The sequence below is a fragment of the Lepisma saccharinum genome, chromosome 3 (assembly GCF_977018435.1).
Source record: "Lepisma saccharinum chromosome 3, izLepSacc3.1, whole genome shotgun sequence".
In the NCBI taxonomy this organism is placed as follows: Eukaryota; Metazoa; Arthropoda; class Insecta; order Zygentoma; family Lepismatidae; genus Lepisma; species Lepisma saccharinum.
The window spans coordinates 18,025,111-18,031,164 of record NC_139231.1 but is presented as its reverse complement, the minus strand read 5'-3'; the positions used below and the strand labels follow the sequence as shown (position 1 = coordinate 18,031,164).

The following is a 6,054-nucleotide window of genomic DNA, read 5'->3' as shown; positions in this document are numbered from 1 at the left end:
GACGGGAAATGATCGAAATTTCCCGAAGCTCTGAAAATCTCGAATTCTACACGTCATTTTCACTTTAGATTATAGTTTTTGCATTTCTGCAATAAAAACTAACAATTTGCGATAAGTTCCAGAAATCTGCAATGCAGAAAACGTTGAAAATTAACGACTTTTTAAAATGGCCATTCGGTATTTCCCTACTGCTCGTGATCCCGAAAAGTCGGGAAGTCATTTCCGGAAGTCGGGATCGGGACGGGAAATTTTTTCCCGATCCCCGTCCCGACTTTTCTGGATCCCGCACGCCTCTAATAAAAGTAATGAAAATAACGATGGACAATTTGCCTACCATTATCTTTGCCGTTGACTGTACGATGGGATCCGTGAGTTTTACCGTGCAAATTATCCATCATCATGTTCGTTAACTTTATTTGACCCAATTAGAGCTTCAAGAATTAAAAGAAAACTCAAAACAAGCTGTTGACAACTTCTGCACCAGCATACATAAAAATCCATCGATTAAAAACACATAGGATGTAAGTGAAAAGTGAAAAATTAATGAAAATAGTCATGGACAATTTGCACGGTAATACTCATAGATCCCACTGTACGAGCAAAAATTCTGTTCGTAAGACAGAAAAGCCGTGTCCGAAAGGTGCAAGAAGTGATCTTGTAGTTCAGTGCCCTTCCCAAAAGGGATAACGAAGTTTTATAAAAAGTATAGATAGCATCATATTTCAATGATGAAAAGTGTTCGACTAGATTCTGTGGAACAGCCAATCAGAGCAAAGTTTGGCCATGTGAAGATAATCTGTGAGTTTGTAAAGTAGCCTTTTTTTTGTCTGTGGCTTCCGAGTGCATACAACACGAAAGGCATGTTTACAATTGAAAAAGCTAAAATATTCTTCCATACGTGTATAGTAAACGTTGTAAAGTATGTATTTTATCAGCGCCGTTCTTCTTTACCTGAAACCATTTAATGCGATGCGATATTTTTCTCGGTTGGATAGTTATCGTATTTTAAAAGTGTGAAGTGATACCTTGTTTACATCTCGCGCGGCCGCCATTATGGGAACGAAAGACTATCGACAAGTACGGTGTAACAAGTACCGTGTGAGGCAAAAACTAGCAAATGGGTAGCCAGTCCAGCGTCAACTAGAACATTCCAAATAGAAATCCAGTTCCGTGTGATAGGGGCTTTAGCCGCCTTTCGACCTTTTCGGAGGCAGCCAAAGAAAGGTCCCGAGAGGAACATGGGATTATTGATAGACTTGGCAACAGAGCTTGGCAATGAAGTTTGTAGTATAGGGTCTCATAAATTGTCCTTCTCCAAGCGCAAGGAACAAATAGCTAAATTATTTCATTTTTACTAGAATTATTTTGTGAAAATTGAACCAATTTCTCAACTTGAGTGGCGACCACACGCAGATCAAGAGATAATACGCTGAAAATTTTCCTGTTATCCCGCAGCGAAATATTTCTACATCGCTGGTTGATTTGCCCTTAAATATGAATGCTTGCAAAAAGTGGCTTCTCCGAAATTCTCGGACATTTTTACGAAAAAATCAACACAACTTTATAACTTATAAAGTTTATATTTATATTATTTATTTATAACTTGCGTTAATATTCATGTGAGAAAATGAATAGTGTTAGTTTTCTTTTGGAAAATGATTTCTGTGATCTTTCAGCAGAAGAGAAGTGCGTAATAAAAAGTCTCGGGCGACCTGTTCCTCATTTGAATTTGTCTCAAGACAGTGTTGCCAGGTCTACTGATTTCGCAGGAGATTTCCTGATTTTCAGCACGATCTACTGATCTCCTGACAAGTTTCAGGAAAATGGGGAAATCTCCTGATTTCTTGCTTCCTTAAATATTTATAATGAACAAATATTTAAAAAAAATCGAAAGTTGATTTAAAATTTACATATTCGGCTGATGGAATGCAAAGACCCATGAATATTCCACACACACACACAGAGAGAGAGAGAGAGAGAGAGAGAGAGAGAGAGAGAGAGTGAGAGTGAGAGTGGTGGGGGAGGAGGGTCATACCAGGCTTTATGACACTGGGAAAGACCCGCGGCTTCTTGAGCCCTTTGTGCATTGGGAACTCCAAGGCGGGTGTCCTAACTTTCCCCATTGAGTTTTTTTTTGTCAAAGGGGAGGAAACTGGTTACAACTAAATACCAATGTTGCCACCCACACATACGAACAAGTATTAAAAAAAGGGTGGTCTTTCTTACATCCTGTAACTTTAGCTAGTTTTAAAGAAAAGCAATCTAAGGTGTTATCAGGTAGAATATTTAAAAAAATATATCCTCGAATGCGTAGTGGCTGAAGCTCTAGTCTTAGTTAACACAAAAATCACGAAATGTTCCCATACACTTTTAAACGCCAACTACATAAATCCACGCAGTCACAACTTATTTTAGAATATTTGTGAGAGATGAACAGAAAATCGAGGTCGGATTTTTTCCAGTAATGTCACTGCTTTTTGCAATGTGTAGGGGCAGTGCCGGCGATTAGGAAAGAGGGGGGGCATTCCTTGCACCCCCTCAGTTTTCGCACCAGATCATCGCCACTGGTTGGGGGAAACTGTACCTTTACCTTAGGTGAATTTAGGGGGTGGGGTTATCGTACCCCTTTAAGTGCAAATTCATAATAAAATTTATATTAACATAACAACAATAAATTTATCTTTTGACTTATAAAATTAATAATTAACGTTCAATAATGATAGTGGAATGCTTTTCCCACTCTCCCCCCCCCAGAACGTTGATAATCTGCTATTTTGTTCTTCTGATTTTTTAAGCAAATCTCCTGATTTTTCAGGGGACTATCTCCCGATTTTTAAAAATCTGACCTGGCAACGCTGCTCAAGAAGCGAACAAAGATAGTCGACCTTATCTTCGAACGTTCAGGGTTTGCATATATGACAAAAACAATTGGATTTGTGGTTGTGATTCTACAAATAGATTGTACTGTTTCCCCTGCTTGCTCTTTGCAAAACACGGAAACAACGTTTGGACAAACAAGGGAGTAACAGATTTATCTAATTTGTCATCAAATATGACAAAACATGAGAAATCGAAGATACACATAAATGCTTGTTTAAATTTCGCAGTGTTGGGCAAGGCAGGATTTTCAGTGCAACTTGATAGTGTTTTGAGGAGAGACATTGAAAGTCATAATGATACTGTGAGAAGAAATCGAGCAGTACTTGCTAAAATCATTGACTGTATTAAGTGTACGGAATTTAAATTGTTATGTATCCCAGATGCAACAATACATTCAAAATCATTGAAAGGATTAAGGAACTTAACATCATCTTTAGAAAATATTATTAGAAAACATATGAACACGGAAGCTATGTTAAAGAGTACATCTAAGGACATTCTGAATGATTTGTTGGACTGCATGCTTCAAGTGTGCCAAGAACATGTACTAGTTGAAATGAAGGATTCTGACTTTGTTTCAATTATAGTTGATGAAACCTCAGATATTTCTTCTCAGTATCAATTTGCTGTCATATTTCGCTATGTTATATCAACTGGGAAATCTGTTGAAAGATTTTGGAGTTTCATTAATCCAAGTGCAGATGATCCCTTTATTTTAGCTGAATGCATCAAAGATGTTCTGACTACAGTAGTAAAGGGTATCAAAGAGAAATTGATATCTCAAAGTTACGATGGTGCTAGCATCATGAGTAACGGACATTCTTGTGTATCCAGTATTGTAAGACAGGAATATCCTTATGGATATTTTACCCATTACTATGCTCATCAATTAAATTTCATTTTGGTCCAAGCTGCAAGCCAAAATAAAGAAGTACATCTCTTCTGTGCTAACTTAAAGGAAATAACAAATTATTTTGCACATTCCACTCGAAGAATTCCTATCGATGAAATACTTGGAAAGAAAGTTTTCTTTGGTTGTATTACTAAGTGGAACTTCTCTTCTGGATCTGTTGCCACAATTTATGAACATAAAGATACCATTATTAAATGTTTGGAACGAATTGAAGAAACAAGTAAACAAACTGCCACTATCAATGAGGTGTATGGGTTGAGATTAAAGATTGAGCACCCTTCTTTCAATTTCTGGTTGACAGTTTTTCATAGACTAATGCCTCATATTGACAAGTTGTGTAGTAATTTGCAGAAAAATCATGATCCAGAGTCAATTAAAAATGCTATAAAATCATTTGAAGAAGAAGTTGTAAAAATAAGAGATGGCATGGATAACCCTAGTATAATTATGGAAGAAAATGTAAATGGTGAAAATGGAGCAAAGCGAAAGCACAAAGATTCTAATTTGTCCAGGAATGTTGATGCAAAAGAAGTATGTAATGTCATCATGAATCAAACTAAGAGATTCAAGTTCCTTACCCACTTGCATGCTAGCAGTTTGCTTGATCACAGACTCTTCTCTGCATTCGTAATTAATTTTCCTGACAAAATCCTTGACGATGTCCATAAAGCTTACCCATTTTTTGACAAATGCAAGGCAAGAACAGAGCTAGAAATTATGTATGAAAAATCTCATATTTTGGAGGTGGCAAGTGTAAATGATCTTCTTTATTTCTTAATCCAAAACAATTTAAAGCACTTGTTTACTGAAGTTGTAAAGTTGTTGAAATTAGTTGCTACATTTCCTATTGCAACTTCAGCAAGAGCAATGCGTTACTCAGTTTCGAAAGACATAAGAACGTTTCTTAAAAACATCACGGATGAAGAACATCTGAGTGTGCTTGCCATGCTGTCCATTGAACAGGAAATGATCAACTCTCTTGAAGGTTTCAATGAAATGGTGATAGAGAAGTTTGCCAACAAAAAAGAAAGAACAAGGGATTTTACTTACAAGCACTTCACTTAGAAACATTTTTAAACAGTGTGCTTGCTGATGATCATCAGGTATGTATAATATCATTATTATCACCTCTTCAGTTTAAAAATAAATACCCAGATGAAATAAAAGATTTGAAATTTATCACATAAATATCCCCTCACACTGCCATCCTCATAGAACTAGCCATGCAAACATGTTCTTAAACTGTTGACAAACAAATCTAGTATTAACAAATATTCCTTTCTCAAAAAATTAACTGACAGCCAGCAAAACAGAAACTAAAATATTTTTTAAGAAGCATGTTATGCTTGTGTCACTTCCAATTTTGGTATAGGCCTATATGTTGCCAACCTGGGCAATCAGGTTGAAATGTTGCTAAGGATACATTCTAAGAGATTTGAGAGGATCAACCTATTTCTATATGATAGGCTATATTAGTTTGTTTTATGTTTGTTACTCTTGTGACTAAGGTAGATATTTTTGTGGGTGGTATTTTTAATTATGTTTTAAAACATAGGTAACATTAAAGAGCCATAATTTCTGGGTATACTAAGGTATACATTTTAAGTGAATATGTGCAGAAGATATAGAAAACATATTCAAGCTTCAGGTCATTTTGCACAAAAAATATAAACAAGGGGCCATTGTAAGCATTATTTCCTTAACACGTTGACTGACACAATAGAAGAAAGAAACATTCCCTGGGGCCAAGATGTTTTATTACGAGAATGAAATAGAAATGTTGAAAGCAATTTGTTTCTTGATTAGATGAAAAATTGTTATTTTTAATTATTTTATGTGCAAGAGTCACAGGCAAAAATAAATATAAATACAGTTAATGTACATCTGTTCATTTGATCCACGCTTTTTAAATTGTGTGTATTAATTTTAACAATAACATCATCATTAAATAAGCTTTTCACGATCCATGTGCAAAATTTTGTCCACGGGCCCACTCTCCACTCTTGCCAGTGCTCCCATTGTAAAGAGATGTGCAAGTTAAATACTTTTCATGAGGCCCAGGGCATAAAACTAGCATGTGTTAAATACAACTCATGTCGAAGTTCATAGTTCTCACTTTTCAGTTATGTACCCTATATATATATACCTCGTTCCTGATGGAGATGCAATATCTGATGTTCACATGTTCACATTGTCCATTTTTTCTGGTCAGTTCCATTGTCCTTTCCAGTTTTGCCAACAGTGAGACACTTTCTCACTTG

At 36.0% G+C, this 6,054-nt stretch overlaps 1 protein-coding gene across 1 annotated transcript in view; it reads left to right on the top strand.

Annotated features, from left to right (window-relative positions):
• LOC145984928 (tetraspanin-7-like) overlaps nucleotides 1-6,054 on the top strand; it is a 73,416-nt gene that overhangs the window by 43,625 nt on the left and 23,737 nt on the right. The window lies entirely within an intron of this gene.